The 19,702-nt window shown below is 40.6% G+C and overlaps 1 protein-coding gene across 4 annotated transcripts in view; it reads left to right on the top strand.

Annotated features, from left to right (window-relative positions):
* FNDC3A (fibronectin type III domain containing 3A) overlaps window positions 1-19,702 on the top strand; it is a 189,631-nt gene that overhangs the window by 19,150 nt on the left and 150,779 nt on the right. Inside the window, exon 2 of one of the 4 annotated variants that reach the window (XM_069063636.1) lies at window positions 2,336-2,496. The exons of the other annotated variants lie outside the window; for them this stretch is intronic. The gene's annotated coding sequence lies outside the window, so the exon portion shown is untranslated. The remainder of the gene's footprint in view (window positions 1-2,335; window positions 2,497-19,702) is intronic. 4 annotated transcript variants of the gene reach the window in all.

Genomic DNA, 19,702 nt, shown 5'->3' with positions numbered 1-19,702 from the left:
CCCTCAGGGCTAGTGCCTTCTTTCTGAGGTTCCCTTCCAGTTACACTATGTGTGTGTGTGTATACACACACACACACACACACACACACACTCTTTATAGATTGTCTCCCCACCTGCAGTATTCCCTTCATTCCTCAGAATGTGAACTCTTAGGGCTAGGACTGTTTTTTTTGCATTTCTTTGTCTTCCCAGAAATTAGCACGAAACTGGGAAGGATAGCTAACATATGGTAGAATTAAAAGGTCAAAAGACCTCAAAAGGATTGTATCTCGTACTAAATCCGTTAAGATGTAATTTAATAGCAGCAAATGTCAAGTTCTATACTTGGTCCCCCAAAATTAAATGTACAAGTATGGGAGAGGGGAGGATTAGTTCATATGAAAAAGATGTGGGGTTTTTTTTTTAGTGAACATGAGTCAATAATGTAACATGGCAAGCACAAAAGCAAATGTAATAGGCATTACTAGAAGCATAATGTACTATACAAGGAAGGTGAAAATCTTATTATAATTTGCCCTGGTTATATCATATCTAGGGTCTTATTGTCTTGTGTTCTATTCTGGGCACCACATTTTAGGAAGGATTTGGTGAGTAACCAGAATGGTAAAGGTATTCAGAACTATGCCATGTGAACTTAGATTGATAAAGTAGGGGATGTTCTAATCTGAGAGGGCAGAATTTAAGTACCCTATAATAGCAGTGTAGAAGAGTACTTGTTTTGGGACCCAGAAAACAATGGATGGCATTTGAAGAGAGACAATTGTATTCTCTCTCCACCATACTCTTTTCATTGGAGGTCTTCTGGGAGACCAAGTGAGACTTGTTGAGACTAATGCCATAGTAGGTATGGGTTGTGTTAGCAGACCTTTGTAGCCTCCCTACTAACTGGATATCATATTCTATTTATTTATTTTTTTTCTAATTCTTCCTAGTTAACTTTTAATTTGAAATTTGTTTTAATGGCCTTCTTTCCTTTATTTTGTTGGTATTGGTAACTTGGTGAATTTTATTCTTATTACTGTACCTTGTTGAAAGAAATAAATAATGTGTTTTACTATTGTGTTGTAATGTCTCCCTTATTCCCCATGTATGCCAATTGAATCTATTGCTGCATAGTATTGACTTTGTAATCTAGTTAAGTGATATCAGAAGAGGCCAGGAATCATAAGAGAGGTCAAAACAAAATAGTTTAGCAACTGTTGATGAATAAATAGGTTAATCATGAAACTTTATTGTTCAGCTGTAGTCTAAAAATGGCATTACTGAATTCCATTTATTTTTCCCTCTCAGGGATTGTATAGCATAAATTCATTTTTATTATTCATGTAGTGTGATTTTTTTCCTGTCCTTTACACAGCTACCTACTAAGGATTTGAAATAAATTTGAATTCACTGATAGTTTAGTTGCTACAGTGAAAGAGATAACGGTGTAATTTATATTGCCTCAAGTATTGATTTTTCTCCTGAATTAGTAGATCCTGTGAGCTATATCCCAGTTATCTTTCCTTTGGGTGTAATTAGTACCAAGCACTGGGTGTCAGTAGATCCAGCCACACAAATAAAGCTTTATGACTCATTATCATAGTGATGGAAAATGATAAGAGAAACCTCTGCTGCAGTCCTACTACTTGTTCCAGCTGTGTGACCATACACAAGTTAATTTTACCACCTAAGCTTCAGTTTTCTTAGCTGCAAAATGGGTATTGCACCTGTAGTACCTAACAAAGCCAAAAAAACCCTCAAAAACCTGAATTAATAATTGTAATAATTTAGCTTAGCTAACCCAGAGAGAAGTTGAGAAAATTTGCCTCCCTCCCTTTATTGCAAGGTCAAGGGTTGGGAGTGAAGGGAGAACCAGATGATACTATTTTCAGAATCCTGGCCCTTGTCCCTGCGGAAATTATAATCCACTCATCCTTGTAACTTCTGCCCTGGGGTCAGTGCAGCCATGATTTCTGACAGGGTGTGAACTATTATATGCATAGAGACCAGGGAAACTTCACATCTCAAACTAGCTAACCATGCCACCTTACTCCCTGCCTTCTGTTCCTCCTCCACCCATGTTCCCTTTCTCTCTGACTCTGAACAAAGAATTCCCCCCTGTATTTGTTGTCTTTACCTGTTAGAATGTAAGCTTCTTGAGAGCAGGAATTATCTTTAAATATTTTTATCTTTTGTGCTTTGTAGAATGTTACCTAACATATTTTAAACTCTTAATAAATGCCTTTTAATTCATTCATTTATTGTTATTATTATTATTAAAATGATTGTTATTATACACAGTCTATTTGGGGTAGTTTTGCAGAAATTGGTTTGTTTTTGTTTTTTTTTTTAGATTTTTGTTATAAGACCTGACTCTCCCTGTATGGGGGTGGGGAGAATATTTTTGGAAATCAAGTTGCTATAAAAACAAAAAGTGTCAATAAAAATAAGATGAAATTGTAGAAATGTGCCTGTGGTATCTACTTCATCCGGTGGATTTGAGAAACAAATGAGGTATGTGTGTGTGGTTTATAAACTGTGCATAGGGATATGAATTATGAACCTTAGTATGATATATGAGTGTCAATTATTAATCTTTCCTGGCCCCAGTTTCCTCATTCTTATCATCTCTTCTGTCTAATCTCTGATTTCTCTTTGTTTACTGGCTGTCTTTGCTTTCTATAAATATTCCCAGACCTCTTCCATTCTTTATTCAATGGTCAAGCACAAGGCATCGTTGGTATGTTGATTCTTGTTGACTTCTTCCACAGGGCCTAGGGGATAAGGGAGCTCAAAGAAGTCAAGATGGCTACTCTATTCTTTTGAAAGGTTATTTTCACATTCCCTCATTTTGTAGATCAAGGAGGGATAATAACAGTGAAGATTGTCCACCTAGTGGAGCACTTGTGAGCTAGGGCAATACCCAGATGGGCACCCATATAGATGGTTAACCCTAGGCACAGAAGAGCAGTGAGGATGAAAAAGATAAGACTGGAGGATGGCCCCCATGATGGCAGGTACCCAGGAAAAAGAAGTTGGTGGCTGGGGAGATGGAACTAATGGTGGTTAAGATGTTAGTGCAGTCCTGGAGGAAGGCAGTGTTTAGGGTCATTTCTGAGGACTAATTAACATAGAAGCTTCAAGTCTCTACAGGTGTGGCACAAAGTCTTCCTTGGGCGGCCAAGAGTGAGTCAAGGCCCCAGTGGTTTTGAAGGACTACTGCAGATAGGGAATTTAGTTGCTGTTGGAGGAGGTCAAGGGTCTCAGCTGTTCTCTGGTAACTGAAGGAGAGTTTATTTGATAGATTATGACAGTACCACAACTTGAAGAAGAGCAGTGGCCCCAGAGCCAAAGATCACGAGGGAGGTCAGGAGGGGAATGAGGAACGAGACATCATGCTTGACTCACCCAGGGGTTTCTAGAGTGAAAACAGATGAAGGGAAGCCCTTGGTCCTAGACCGATAACAGGGACGGTGCTTCATAAGTAAGGCGACACAACCCAGACCAGGGGTGGGGGGGGCAAAGTAAAACAGGTCTTCATGCCACAGAAGAAGACTACACTGCCCCAGGTCCTAGGGAAACTGAAAAGGTGACATTCCCAGCAGATACAGTAGAGGTCCCAGAGGTTAGGGATTTGATGTGCCAAAGCTCCTCTCTTTGGTGAGTCAGATGGACAGCACAAAGCAGGGAAATGCCTGGATGCTGGACCTCAGTGGAGTTAGCAAACAGCAGGCCACGACTACTGTCCCAGAGAAAGGAGGGTTGACTTGGACAGGTGTTTGCACGCCCCAACTTGGTATTTTGGCAAGATACAGGGATTGGAGTTGGCTGTAGGTCTACCGTGGCAGAATCCTGAATCCCCATAAGTGTTGTCCTTCCCCAGGAGCACTATGGAGTCATTAAAGATTTTGATTTGCAATTGGTTTCCGTCAGCTCCTTGATTAGCATAATGTTGGGGTTTTTTTTGCTTTTTTGGAGGGGGGAGGGTAGGGCAGTTGGGGTTAAGTGACTTGGCCAAAGTCACATGGCTAGTTTGTGTGTGTGTGTGTGTGTGTGTGTGTGTGTGTGTGAGAAGTGTGTGAGGCTGGATCTGAACCCAGGTCCTCCTGACTCCAGGGCTGGTGCTCTACTCATTGTGCCACCTAGCTGCCACTCCCCCCCCCCCCCACCTACGTAATGTTCTTTTACAACAGAGGGGCCACCTTATCCAGTGGTAACCCAGATGATTTAATTGGAAATAAACAGACTTCACAGAACTGAAGGGAGTGCCTTCCAGATAGCTGATGTTGGAATACAGACAAAATGGTAGTATTTACAGTAGCATAAGGACTGAGGTACAAATGTGATGAGACAGGGACCTGAATCAATAGAATATCAAGGGTGTGGGTGACCCTTAGGTACTCTAACTGGAACAAGAGTTCTGGAATTGCTGAGGGAAAATCAATGAGTTTATCTGTTAACCTTCTGTGGGATTGAGCAAGAGAGACATGGGGAAATCTGAAGAGGTATACCATGACCCAGTCATTAGGGTTGGTGGGCCAAGCTTCAGTCTGCCCATCATTAGGTACACAGAGCCAGCAAGTGGATAAGTTGAGGATCTCGGCTGTTCTCTGCATCACCCTGCAGAGGGGCTGGTTTACTTCCAAGGCTAGTGAGTAACAAAGGTTCAGTAGAAGGATTGCTATAAAAGAGAAGCCAAGTGGGAAGGAGGAGCCCCAGTACAGTGAGGGAGAAGAGCTCAAAGAAGACCACCACCCCAAGAACTGGACAACTTCTGACATTATGGAGGGCAAAGTAGATGGTCAGGATAGTGATGGCAAAACACAAGGTGGCCAATAGGTAGAGACACCAAGGGGTGTAGAGATGGTGGTGATAGGAGAAATGGGGAATGGCCAAGTGGAAAGGTGTGGAGAAAGAAGGATGTATATACTCAGCCCTCACCCAGAATTTTGGGTGAACTGTCTACTACAAATGTCATATTTTTCAGGCCTCTCTTGAGGTGAAGGGTCAACTTCCTTGTGGGTTTGGATATCCACTCAGGTGTAGATACTGGCTTCAAGTGGGACTGATGGCTCAATGGGTCTACTTCTCAGAGTTTGACTACAGTAGTGGTGAGGAGCAAAACCTGGAATGGGCCTTTCCCCTGAGGTTTTGGTGAATATTTCCATAGGTGGTGCTTCAAGCAGATCCAGTCACCTGGCAAAATGAGAGAATCAGTCTCAGGCAAAGGACCTGGGGAGTGAAACTGAGAGACAAAACCCTGAAGTTGTTGAATCTGGTGACTGAGATTGAGACAGTATTCTTGCAAGCAGTATGATGCAAGGTCAGGGAGAGATCTGTTAGGATGAGAGGTATAGGTCTTCCAGTTATGATCTCATAAAGGGAGAGCTTAGTCTTATCTACAGGGCGTGACCTGAGGATGAGGAGGGTAACAGGAAGGACCTTGACCCAAGAGGATAGGAACTTGGAAGTTAGTTTTCCCAGTAACCCCTTCAGGACACCGTTGGTCCTTTTGATTTGTCCTGAAGGCAGGGATGGTAAGTATGATGTAGATGCTAATGTATTCCCCAAGTCTTTCAGGACAACTTAAGCCCCTTACCCAAAAAGTAGATTCCACTATTACTATGGATTTCTTATGGGACTCCCCAATATAGAATAATGTGTTCACAGGGGGCCTGACCAACCCCATTGTGACTGCCTGACATGGGAAAACCTCCACCCAATTGGGAAACATACAGACCATAACCAAGACAAACTTATAGCCATAATACGAGGGTAGCTGGATGAAGTCAATCTGCCAGATCTCGAAAGGAGAAGAGGGGAGCAGGAAGTGACTGTGGGCAGGTTTGAAAGGCTTAGATGGTTTATATGGGGGCAAGACTGTCATCTGGATGCTGCCTCCTCAGCCTCTCTTCCAGTTATTCCCCACCAGTGCTGAGAGGCAAGCTTGTAGAACCGTCAGGTTCCCAGTGGCACAGGCGTACAGGTGGTCGAACAAGGGCCAGTGTAGTTGATGTGGGAGGATAATCTGTTGTCCATGTTTCCAGAGACCCATTTTGGGATCTTGACTGCATCCCTGGGATTCCCACTGGATTATTTCAGGGGAAACCAGAGTTGGGCCTCCATTAGGGATGTCAGGTCAACCTGCAGAGGTGCAAAGGGTGGGATATGAGCAAGTAGCAAGGGAACCAGGGATGAGAGGGCTGTATCATTAGCTGCTTGATGAGCTAGTTGGTTTCCTTGAGCCTTGAGGATGAGTATTTTTCCACGAGAATGGTCCTCAGTTTTATGACAGCTACTTGCTTGGGGAGCGGCAGGAACTCTTAACAATCTTGAAACCTGTTTGCTATTTTTGATTGGGCTCCCCACAGAAGTTAGGAAACCTTGATGTTTTCATGATATCTCAAAATTGTGAGCCACCCCAAAGGCATACCTGCCATCTGTATAGATATTAATTTTTAGTCTCTTTCCCAGCTTACAGGTTCTTGAGCTGCTTCTAGCTCTGCCTGTTGTATGGAGTGAGCATAGGGCAGGGAAGCTGACTCCCGGACCTTATTTACAGTGGTGATTCTGTAACCTGCAACTACTTATCCTTCTGAATTCTATAGGCAAGATCCATCTGTGAAACCTGAGGTCAGCATCTAGGATGGGTGTTTCTTGGTGCAGTCATGGTCAGTGGAGTTAGACTTGTGGTTGCTCAGTAATTGTTCTGTTTCAAGGCTAGGGATGGTCTCTAAAAACTTGGCAGGGTAAAGGTACATTAAGTCTTTTGATGGTAACATGGGGCCATATCAGTAGCTGGGTTTCGATTTTTGCCAGATGGCTACCTGACAAGTCTTGTGTGTAGTGTAAATTTAGAAGGGCTTCAATGGCATGGGGTACGAAAAGCATTATGGGGGAGTGGAATATAATGTCCTTGCTTTGTTCAGGTATTTCTGTTAGGGTAATGATGCTCCTCAGGCATGGTGATAGGCCCCTGACCACTCTGTCTAGCTATTTGCTATAGTATCCTGTGGGTCTATAGTAGCCCCTGTGTTTTTGTGCCAGGACTTGTACTGTATTCCCTTCTTTTTTTAGCAACAGAAAACACAGAAGGCAGGGAGTAATTGGGGAGGCCAAGGGCAGGATGTTCTAACAGGAAGCCTTTATAGATTCTATAGCTCATTGTTGATCTTTGTATAGACAGAGGGGGTCAGGCTTCTGGGATCATAATGCATTGAAAAGGGGATGGGCAAGGACAGAGAATTCAGATATTCAAGAGTGGTGATATATAATAGGCCCCAGAAGGCATAAAGTTGCCCCTTGGGAAGGGGAGGGGAAAGTCACAGATGTCCAGGGTCCAAGGGGACAGAGCCATGTGAAATGAGGTGTCCCAGAAATTTGATGGTGGGACAGCAAAACTGCAAGTTCTCCCTAGAGGCCTTATGGCCATTGGAGGCTAAAAAAGGTTAGTAAGACTGCAGCATCCTACTCACCAGAGGGGAGATCTAGAGAACAGAGGAGTAAATCTTCTACGTACTGTAGGATTGACTGACAGGGAAGCACAAGAGAGACTAGGTTCTCATGTAGCACCTGGGAAAAATAGGAGGGGGATTCAGTAAAACTAGGAGGTTGGACAGTTCAAGTATACTGCTGACCCTCCCAAATGAAGGCAAAAAGGTACTAACTAGAGGGGTAGACAGGAATGGAGAAGAAAGCACTGCAGAGGTCCACAACTGTAAATATAGTCACAGACAGGGGAACAAAGGAGAGAAGGGTATGAGGATTTGGGACCATTGGGGCTCAAGGAATGGTGTTAACAGCACAGAGGTCATGGACTAGTCTCCAACCCTGATTACCTGTTGTTTTTTTTTAATGAGCCATATTACTGTTTTATTGAAATGTTAAACATCACCCATGATTTCTTTTTTTTTTTTCAATTTTTTTTTTATTAATTTGTTTGTTTCCTTTTAGTTTACAGGATTCAATTCCACAATTCCTTGAGTTTCACATTTTGTCCCCCTCCCTTCCCTCCCCCCCACCCATGGCAGCTTATAGTCAAGTATAGAATCTGTAAATACTTTCACATTATACATTAGTCAGGTTACAAGGACATATTGTACCAGCTGGCATGAAAAATGGTAAAGAGGACATAAAACCAAATAAGAGAAGGAAAAAGATCAGGTATTTTGCTTCCACCTGGATATAAACTCAGTCCTTTCTAGTTCTTTCTCTGGATGTACATATTTCTCTCCATCATGAGTCTTTTGGGATTGACTTATATCACGGCATTGCTGAGAAGAGTCCAGTCTATCAAAGTTGGTCATCACACGTACATTGTGTCTGTAATTGTGTACAAATTTCTCCTGGTTCTACTCTTCTCACTCAGCATCAGTTCTTTTAAGCCTCTCCAGGTAAATATGAAGACTGTCTGCTCCTCGTTTCTTATAGCACAATAGTATTCCATAACATGCATATACCACAGCTTGTTCAGCCATTCCCCAATTGATGGGCACCCCCTTAATTTCCAATTCTTTGCTACCACAAAAAGAGCTGCTATAAACATTTTTGTACATATGGGTCTTTCTCTCATTTCTATGATCTCTTTAGGATATAACCCTAGGAGTGGTATTGCTGGATCAAAGGGTATGAAAGTATTTATAGCCCTTTGGGCATAATTCCAGATTGCTCTCCAGAAAGGCAGGATCAGTTCACAACTTCACCAGCAATGCATTAGTGTTCCAATTTGCCCACATCCTCTCCAGCATTTGTCATTTTCATGTTTTGTCATCTTAGCCAATCTGACTGGTGAGATGTGGTACCTCAGACTTGTTTTGATTTGCATTTCTCTAATCAATAGTGAATTAGAGCATTTCTTCATGTGCTTATAGATAGCTTTAATTTCTTTCTCTGAAAACTGCCTGTTCATATCCTTTGACCATTTATCAATTGGGGAATGACTTGTATTCTTATAAATTTGACTCAATTCTCTGTATATTTTAGAAATGAGTCCTTTGTCAGAGACATAGGTTGTAAAGATTCTTTCCCAATTTCCCACCTCCCTCTTAATCTTGGTTACATTGGCTTTGTTTGTACAGAAACTTTTCAACTTCATGTAGTCAAAATTATCCATTTTACATTTTATAATGTTCTATAATTCTTGTTTAGTCATAAAGTCTTTCCCTCTCCACAAGTCTGATAGGCAAACTATTCCTTGTTTTAGGAGACTGCTTACAATATCAACCTTTATACCTAGATCATGCACCCATTTAGACTTGATTTTGGTATATGGTGTTAGATAATGGTCTATGCCCAGTTTCTGCCATACTATATTCCAGTTTTACCACCAGTTTTTGTCAAATAGTGAGTTCTTATCCCACAAACCAGGGTCTGGAGGTTTATCAAACAATAAATTACTATAGTCATTGACTTCTGGATCTCGTGTGCCTAATCTATTCCATTGATCCACTCCTCTATTCCTCAGCCAGTACCAAGTAGTTTTGATGATTGCTGCTTTATAATACAGATTGAAATCTGGTATAGCTAGTCCACCTCCCCTAGCATTTCTTTTCATTAATTCCCTTGGTATTCTGGACCGTTTATTCTTCCAAATGAATTTTGTTACTATTTTTTCTAGCTCTATAAAGTAGTTTTTTGGTAAATTAATTGGTATGGCACTAAATATATAATTTAATTTAGGTAAAATTGTCATTTTTATTATATTAGCTCGACCCAGCCACGAGCAATTGATATTTTTCCAATTAGTTAGATCTGACTTTATTTGTGTGAAAAGTGTTTTGTAGTTATGATCATACAGGTCCTGAGTTTGTTTTGGCAGGTAGATTCCCAAATATTTTATAATGTCTACAGTAACTTTAAATGGGATTTCTCTTTCTATCTCTTGCTGTTGAATTTCATTGGAAATATATAGGAATGCCGAGGATTTATGTGGGTTTATTTTATATCCTGCAACTTTGCCAAATTTATTTATTGTATCAAGTAGTTTTTTACTTGATTCTCTAGGATTCTCTAAGTATATCATCATATCATCTGCAAAGAGTGATAGCTTGGCCTCTTCTTTGCCTAATTTGATTCCTTTGATTTCTTTTTCTTCTCTAATTGCTACTGCTAACATTTCTAGTACCAGATTGAATAAGAGGTGTGATAGTGGATACCCTTGTTTCACCCCTGATCTTAAGGGAAATGCTTCTAGCTTCTCCCCATTACATATAATACTTGCTGATGGCTTTAAATAGATGCTACCTATTATTTTAAGGAAGGTTCCATTTATTCCTATACTTTCTAATGTTTTTAATAGGAATGGATGTTGTATTTTGTCAAAAGCCTTTTCTGTATCTATTGAGATGATCATGTGATTTCTGCTAGTTTTATTGTTGATATGATCAATTATACTGATGGTTTTCCTAATATTAAACCATCCTTGAATTCTTGGGATAAATCCTACCTGATCAAAGTGTATTATTCTTGAGATAAGTTGCTGTAGTCTTTTTGCTAGTATTTTATTTAGAATTTTTGCATCTATATTCATGAGGAAGATGGTCTATAATTTTCTTTCTCTGTTTTATCTCTTCCTGATTTAGGTATCAGTACCATATTTGTGTCATAAAAAGAATTTGGTAGGACTCCTTCTTCACTAATTTTCCCAAATAGTTTGTAGAGTATTGGAATCAATTGTTCTTTAAATGTTTGATAGAATTCACTAGTGAATCCATCTGGCCCTGGAGATTTTTTCCTAGGGAGTTCACTGATGGCTTGTTCAATTTTTTTTTCTGAGATGGGATTATTTAAGTAATTTACTTCCTCTTCAGTTAATCTGGGCAACTTGTATGTTTGTAAATATTCATCCATTTCCCTAAGATTGTCAAATTTATGTGCATACAATTGGGAAAAATAATTCCTAATTATTGTTTTGATTTCCTCTTCATTGGAGGTAAATTCACCCTTTTCATTTTTGATACTCATAATTTGGTTTTCTTTTTTTTATCATATTGACTAAGGGTCTATCAATTTTGTTGGTTTTTTCATAAAACCAGCTCTTGGTTTTATTTATTCATTCAATAGTTTTCTTAATTTCAACTTTATTAATCTCTCCTTTTGTCTTCAATATTTCTAATTTAGTATTTAATTGGGGATTTTGAATTTGTTCTTTTTCTAGGTTTTTTAATTGCATGCCCAATTCATTGAGCTCCCTTTTCTCTAATTTAATCACGTATGCACTCAGGGATATAAAACTTCCCCTAAGAACTGCCTTTAATGCATCCCACAGATTTTGGTATGTTTTCTCATTATTATCATTCTCTTGAATGAAATTGCTGATTGTTTCTATAATTTCTTGTTTGACCCAGATTACTTGGTTTCCTGATGGGGATAATCGGGGTGTTACATGGCAAAGTGCAAGGGACAGTGAGTCCCTTGGTGTGGGATAGTTCCTTTAGCTCTGGAGGAGGAATGTAACCCTGTTGATCAAGGCTCAGGGTAAGAGATGTTGAGGAAGTTATGGTAGAGGGTGGGAGGGATTGACTTGGACTTCGATAGGGTGTAGGGGTTGGGGTCATGGAGACCTGTCTGACATCAGTAGAATCAAAAGTCCACAGTTTGGAAAGGACACAGCTGAGGTGGGAGCTGGGGAGAGATTTGGGAAAGAAGGTGCATAGTAGGAATGACCCACAGCACTGGGCTATGACGATCTAATTGCAACCCCACAGAGGTAAAACTCAGTGCAGTGGACAGGAAAGAGAATAATCACAGCTTAGGAGATGGCAAGGTGCTTCAGGGACAAGGATAAAGCTATGATCAAAAGTATCATTCCCAACGGACATGGGGAGGGCTAGAGTGCAAAAAACTCGGAAAGGCTCATTGGAAACCCCCACAACCAAATGTGTATCCTTACTCTGGGAAAGGTGAGTGGGGAATCTGCAGGGGTCCAGTATTGAGAGAGGTGCTCCAGTTAAGTCTACAAGGACCAAGATGGGATGTCTGGAAATAACAAGCAAAAGCCTCTCCCATTTCTGTAAGGGGGAATGAGGGAAAAATTTGTACTGGATCCTGCGAAGTTTCCCCAGAGCATCCCTAGTCTTGGGGTGAAGAAGGCAAAGCAGTATACTCGTGGGGCTTCTTTCCCTGGAGTCATCTGAAGGCGCATTATGCACTCAAATTTCCATTGGCCAGATTTGCCACATTAGTAATGGTTGCTGGGTTTATGATCCCTGTGGGGAAGCAAACTAGAGTATGGAGGGGCAGGGGCTGTCAGCTGTTGGAACTACATGGTGTAAACCTGGTTCTTTTTGACCCTCAGATCTCTTTTTGTATTAAGGTCTTCTTCAGCCTGAGCGGCTATGGTGTGAGCCAGCTACAAGGCCAATTCATTGAGGAACTGGGGATGTTTGCTTTGCCATGGGTTGGGTAATTTTTATATTCTGGGCTAGGGAATGCTTATTCACAAAATAAGAAAATGGTTTTAACTATCACCCTCCATGTCATGTTTTAGGCCTGAGTTAACATTGAAAGCTTTGATCAGATGATTGTAAAAGTGAAAGACTGTTTCACCTGCCCCCTGAATAACATTTTTAATTTTGGAGAAATCAGCAGATTGGGGAAAAGCAGAAGGGATGGCTTCAGCCAGTCTCACCCAGGGCCCTGGCCTCCTTGTAATGCTTTTACTGATCTTTGTATGCTACCCAATCAGTTTTCAACATGTCGTTTAGTGTGACCTTAAGGTCCTACTATTTACCCAAATTTTAGCTTTGCCCTTCCCAAGAAAGCTTCAGTCTATTGGCAAATGTCAGGGATCTCCAGACAGTAGGACTGGAGGGTTACTCTAAAATTGTTGGCAAAGCCTATGGAATCTTCCCAAGAGTTAGGAAAATCATGCTTGGTGGTCTGTAGCTTACCTCACTCCCACAGCTTAAAATTATACTGAGTGGTGTGTATTGCCAATGCAATATTTACAGTGCCCATAATCACGATAAAGACCGTGACTATAAATATCGCGTGACTTTTGATTGCAAAATGTAACGGATTCTCCAGGTAGAGTCAAGAACTGAAACATTTATTTAGACACCAAAAAACCAATTCCCAAAAGCAGTAAGCCAATTCCATCATAGGATCAAAGATATTAAGAAGCCATAATAATATTGAGAGCCACAGCATCTTTTAACCTTCCCTCAAACCAACACAAGGTCAGTATTTACTCACAAAGCTCTCTATCTTCTTGCCTCAACCTTCTCTTTCCCTTCTCTCTGGCTCTGATTCCCAGCTTCCTCTGGGCTCTACTTCCTCAGCAAACCCCTCCCACCACAGGTTCCCTGTGACTACATTTAGCCTATTAGGGGACAGAGTTTATCTTCACAGTAGGGAAGCTTCCTGTGGACTCTCTTCTGCCCTTCAGCAAATTCCATGTGATTACATTAAGCCTATTAGTGGGCAGAGTTTACTTTCAAAACAGGGGAGGTCTTCAAATTCCCCCCTAGGTCTATTAAGGGGCAGGGAAGATCTTCAAATTCCCATTACATGGTGGTAATATATTTAATATAGAACTTTACACTGTTTTCCTTTTCTTCCACTGAAGAGGTTTGGGAGCTCTGTTTATTAGCTACCTTAAATGGGAAAAGTACCTATTGGGTTTAGTTCAGATATCTGGTCAATGGGCAGGGTATAATCACCTTCATACAGGAAGGTGCTTCATACAGAAAGGTGGTGGAAGCAGCTGACATATAGGGAGGGGGATCAGTGTTGGGAGGAGGGCAGGTGGGGAGAACAGGGGTTATGGGTACCATAGAAGGTGGTAGGGCAGAAGGAAGTGATTTAATGAGTCTTAAGGGAGGAGGCTTCCGCCTTGCATTGTTGCTCCATCATTTCTGAACCGCCAATGGAAGCATTCCCATTTGGCTCTAGATGTGTTAGAGGATTTTTGGCCAAGTTGACTTTTAAGGTATACCATTTTGGACCAGTCAGATGAGCTCCAACAAGGCCAGCAAAGTTCCGGATTGTCTTTAGTCAATTGCCACCCGCACTCGCAATATTCATGATCATCTGACTGACAATGGGTAGACATGTACTATGTGGCCATTCATTTGGCCGGTTCCCTACTTACCTTAGATTCTGTCTGACCCACGGTAGAAAGAAGATATCCTTACTTTATAGAGAAGACCTGTCCACCACAACCCCAAAGTCGGCTGGTAGATAAACGAGGACTCTGACCAAACAAGCAGGAGTCCGGGACGGGAGTGGGGAGGAAGAGGAAGGCAAACTCACTGACCACCACGTTGAAACCTTGGGAGAGAAATAAACTTCAGTCATGTGTGCACCAGACTTCAGGTACAGCAGGCACAAGTCCCACTCCTGATTCCACATTCTATCCAAGTCATGGCACCAAATTGTCAACTTTGTACGTTAGACCGCATAAGTGGAAAGAAGCAAAGTGAGCCTTGCCAGACACTTATTTCTCTAGAGTCAGCAGGCATGCATGCAGAGCAGCAGCCCTTAGATTGAACTAGTGGGGTGAGGGTCACAAACAAACTTATAAAGTGAAAAACCACAACAGGTAGCAACCAATAAAGAATAGCCAACTCATTCCAGGCAAGCTAGGGTGAGTTCTCAGAGGAGTTGAAAGTCTCTGGGGTGACAGAACTAGAATGTTGCAGGTGGCTGATGTCTGGGAACCAGTTAGAAACTGGTTTTGTGCTTGTCGGCTATATACAGAGCAGGTGTGGGGCTTTCCAATGGTCAGGTGCAAGGCATTGTTGGTATGTCAGTCTTTGTTGGTTTCTTCCACCAAGTCTAGGGGATAAGGGAACTCAAGCAAGTCAGGATGGCTGTTATATTTGTTGGAAAGGTCATTTTCATACCCTCAAACTGTTTTCCTATTTTTTCTGTACTTTGACTCCATTTCCTCATCTCCATCAATCTCTTCCAAGCCCAACACTCAACTGAAACTTGATTCTCAGGTTACCAATCATATCTTAGTTTTAAAATTTTTATTTTAAAAACAAATTTTTTTAATCTTGTAATTTTTTTTTTACTTCACCCAAATTTTCCTAGTTTCTCTCATCCTCCTTTCAGAGAGCCATCCATGTAATATTTTTTAAGGAAAAATACCAACAAAGCTGATCAGCATATTGAAAAGTCTGATGACATGTGCGGTGTTACCACATTTGTGGACCTCCAATTTCTACAGAGGGGTGGGGGTACCTTCTTATATCTATTATGTGGAGCTATGCTTATTCCTTGTAATTTTGCAGTATTCACTTTTGATCTGTGGTATGTTATTTTGCTTTTATATTGCTGTAGTTGTATATATTTTCTTGGATCTGCTTACTTTCTATCAGTTGCTTTACATTTACCCACATTTCTCAGTATTCATCGTATTGATCATTTCATATAGCAAAGTAATATTTCATAATATTTGCGATCTACATTTTGTTTGGCCTTTCCCCAGTCAATGAGCATCTACTTTGTTTCTAAATTTTTACATCACAAAAAATGTTGCTATAAACATTTTGTGTAGAGGGATATTCTTATCAATTACCTCTTTGGGTTATGGGCTTAATATGAAATATATATGTAATATGTATTTACATATATTAATATATATCTTGGATACAAAACACTTTTCTGAAAAATGTTACAAATATTCTTTCTACTTTGACCACTTCTATTTTATATTTATTAATTTTGCTTATGCAGAAGCTTTTCAGTTTCATCTAATTTATGTTAACTATTTTATCTTTCATAATTGGCCCTATCCTATGTTTGGTTGAGTATATCTTCCCATTCTTTTTTTTTTTTTTTTGCTGTTTGGAGGGGGAAAGGCAGGGCAATTGGGGTAAGTGACTTGCCCAAGGTCACACGGCTAGTTTTTGTGTGTGTGTGTTAAGTGTCTGAGGCCAGATTTGAACTCAGGTCCTCTTGACTCCAAGGCCAGTGCTCTATTCACTGCGCCACCTAGCCACCCCAAACATGCACTTTTTTTTTTTTGCTTTTTGGAGGGCAGTTGGGGTTATAAATGACTTGCCCAAAGTCACACGACTAGTAAGTGCATCAAGCATCTGAGGCTGGATTTGAACTCAGGACCTCCTGACTCCAGGTCCAGAGCTCTATTTACTGTGCCACCTAGCTGCCCCAAAATAGTTTTTTTTTTTGCTTTTGGTGGGGAGGGCAATTGGGGTTAAATGACTTGCCCAAGGTCACAGGGCTAGTAAGTGTGTCAAGTGTCTGAGGATGGATTTGAACCCAAGTCCTCCTAACTCCAGAGTCAGTGCTCTATTCACTGTGCCACCTACTCGCCCCTCCCATTCTTTGTAATAGTATGATCATTGGGGGCGGGTGACCTTGGGCAAGTCACTTAACCTCATTTGCCCTACCTTCCCTCCTCCAAAAAACCGAAAGTAAATAAAAATTTAAAAAATAGTATGATCATTGATATTAAGGTCAGGTATCCATTTACAGTGTGTTGTGGAGTATGGTGTAAGGTGTTCATCTAAAGCCTAATTTCTGCCAGACTACTTTTCAGTTTTTAGCAGTTTTTATCAAATAGAATTCTTTCCTAAGCCTAAGTACCTTATCTTTTCTAGTTCATCAAACACTGATTTATTGAGTTCCATTGTTTCTGATTCTCCCTTGTCTAGTTTGTTCCACTGACCTAGTTACTATTTTTCCCCTGTATATAAACCAATACCAGATGATTTGATTACTGCTGCTTTATAATATAACCTGAGATCTGTGCCTTCTTCCTAATCTCCTTTCATTGTTTCTCTTGATAATTCCACACCTTTGATTTCTCCAGTTGGGTTTTCTTACTATAATAGACTTCTGTGAATTATCTCTTTGATGATTTGATTGGCATAGCATTAAAAGGAAGGAAGTGAGGAAGTTGATTCATTGAAGATTCCTACTCTATTCCAATCAGTATCAATCAATTTGATGTGATTTTAAGTTCTGTACATTTGGTCCCAGAACTGAGCTGCAGATGGAAAGATCACTTGTGTAATCATAGGAAATTAACCAGAAGCCCTCTACCCTTGTTTTTCCTTGTCATGGTGACCAAGCCCAGTGTGGCGGAGGTGACTCAGCTACATGGAAAGTCTCCCAAACTTATTTTTGAACCTCTGGACCATTCTCTCTTGTCCATCTTATGACCCTCTAGTCAGTGGAGATATTCTTTGCATCACCCAACTTGTGATGCCGATAACAGATCATTTGCTTATTTTAGTCTATGTGTCATATGTCAACCAATGGAATTATTCTTTATCTGGTATAGCTGTTCTTGAATGTTTAGATATCTAACCCTATAAAAATAGGGCCTTAGAAGGAGAGGGCATCTCAGATCGTGAGCAGGTCTGCTTCATGAGAGGGAACCATGGATCCTTTAATGAAGTGCCATTGGCTTAGAGCATCACCTCAGTTTCTTTTATTGCAGGTTGGTTAATTTCAATCCCCTCAGAAGGAAATAAGCATTTCTTAAGCACATATTTTGTGCCAGGCACTGTGCTAAGCACTTCACAAGTATTGTCTTTATGTCCTCACAAATACCCTGATGTGGAAGGAAAGGGGAAGATAGGTGCTATTATTATCTCCATTCTACATTTGTGGAAACTGAGACAGATAGAAGTTAAATGACTGTAGCTGGTGTGTTGGATTTGAGCTCACGTTTTCCTGACTCTAGGCCTATGTAATGTAATGCCAAGCAAAGGAAACTTCCCAAGGTTCAAAATACCAGCATAGGTGCTCTCCATTTTATTCAGTGACAAATTAAAAACAGAGAAGATCAAAATATGACATCATTCAAAAGACAGCATTTACCAAGTGTAATTAAATAATCTCCAAGTACTACCCCACCCCAGGACCTTCCATTCATTCAATCAATTACAAAGTCCCTGTTCTAAATACTACTCCACCCCTAGGCTGTACCTTCATTTAGTCCACCACAAAGCCCCTCTTCTCAAATGGAGATTAGTTTCCAAACATAAGTAAAGTACATTCATTTGTTCAACCATAGAACACAAAAAGGTCAAAAGTTCCCCACCCCTGGATCACAATTGAATCTACCCCAGAGTTACAAGTTTAAGCACAGCACTTAATACCCAAATGGAGGTCTTTTCTTCATCTTGACAGGAGGCAAGTTCTCAGCAGTCTTAGTTCCTGGGGAGACAAGGCTTAGCAAGGCCACAAGATACATTGCCAGTCTCTTCATTGATTCATCCTCTGTCTGCAGAACAGTCCTAGAACCCCTGAAAACATTAGCAAAACCCTCTTCCAGGATTTCTGTAAACATACAACAAGAAAATCCTTCTTCAGGGCTTCTGAACCAACAGAAAGGTTCTCAGACCCCTGCAACAACAGCACTGTCCTTCACCAGTGGACAGTATTCACTCTCTGTCTGCAGGACAGTCTCAGTAGCTCTGAACCAACAGAAAGGTCCCCAGACCCCTGCAACAACAGCACTGTCCTTCACCAGTGGACAGTATTCACTCTCTGTCTGCAGGACAGTCTCAGGAGCTCTTAGCCAACAGCCAGGTTCCAGGACTTCTTCAACAAAAGGACTGTCTTTCACCAGTGGACAAGTCTGGCAAAACAACATCAAAACAGATAGACAAAGTACCAGCAAAACAGCCATGTCTCCTCAGTCCTTGGCAGCTCCGGGGGCAGGTCCCAAAAGTCCAGGGTGATTCAAAGTGGCCCCCAGCAATCCTCTCAGTCTCTCTCTGCCTCTCCGAGGTGCTGCTTCCAAAAAGTTCTTCTGCCTCTCTCTTGTCTCTCCAAATCTACGTCACCAGCTCCTCCCAGTTCAGGACTCTCTTTTCACATCAATAAGTCCATCCCACAGGTGGGATTAACAAGCTCTTGGTTTTAACTCAATCAATTTGAAAACCAAGCCAATACAGGGGGATCTTTATATTCCATTACTATCACAGCCTATCACTCTATCCAGCTACTTAAATTTGTCCAAAACTAAGAGAAACTAGACTCCCTTGTTACTATTGTATTACTGTCTTTCTCTTCTTGTAATTCAGTTAATTTTCCCTTTATGGATTTAGATGGCATATCCATTTTATAATGATACTGATTTTTTTTTTCTTTTTGAGCATTATGTAATTTATTTCTTTTTAGGAAAGAGAGGGAAGGGAGGGAAGGAAAAAAGGAAGGTGGGTGGGCAGGCCTCCTAGGTGCTACTGTGCTAAGTGCTTTACAAGTATCTTTTTTGTATTGTATATTTTTGTTTTTGCTTTGTCTGATAGCATGATTTACAACTCTTGGTTTTTTGGATTTACGTGATGAATAGTACATTTTTTCTAGCTCCTCATTTTTATTCTGTGTATATTTTTGTATTTTGTATATTTATCTTTTCTTTCTAAGCATCAGATTGCTGCGTTTTAACTTTTTATTCAGCCTCTTGCTTTTTTCATTTTATTGGATTGTCTAATCCAAGTCACACTTAAAGTTACAAGTTAAGTTTGCATTTTCTTCCTTTTGTCTCTAATACTAAATTTTTTCTGAATTAGTATTTCCCCTCCTCATCTTCATAAATAAAAACACAGTAATTTGTCTCCTCAGTTGTTTTTTCTTAATCTACTTTAAGGCAACCAACCTATTTGGAATGGAATTAAATCTTCCAAGGAAACTATTTTGATTTCTTTCTTCTGATAGATTATTGCCTTGTAGATCTTAGTTCCTTTTCTCTTTTTCCTCACTCTTAGAAATACCAGTCCTGAAGGTTATAGAG

The sequence above is a fragment of the Petaurus breviceps genome, unplaced genomic scaffold (assembly GCF_028583685.1).
Source record: "Petaurus breviceps papuanus isolate PSGF00001 unplaced genomic scaffold, PetGlider_PUasm1.0 90594, whole genome shotgun sequence".
NCBI classification, from domain to species: Eukaryota; Metazoa; Chordata; class Mammalia; order Diprotodontia; family Petauridae; genus Petaurus; species Petaurus breviceps.
The sequence above is the reverse complement of the archived record's forward strand: the minus strand, read 5'-3'. Positions and strand labels throughout refer to the sequence as shown.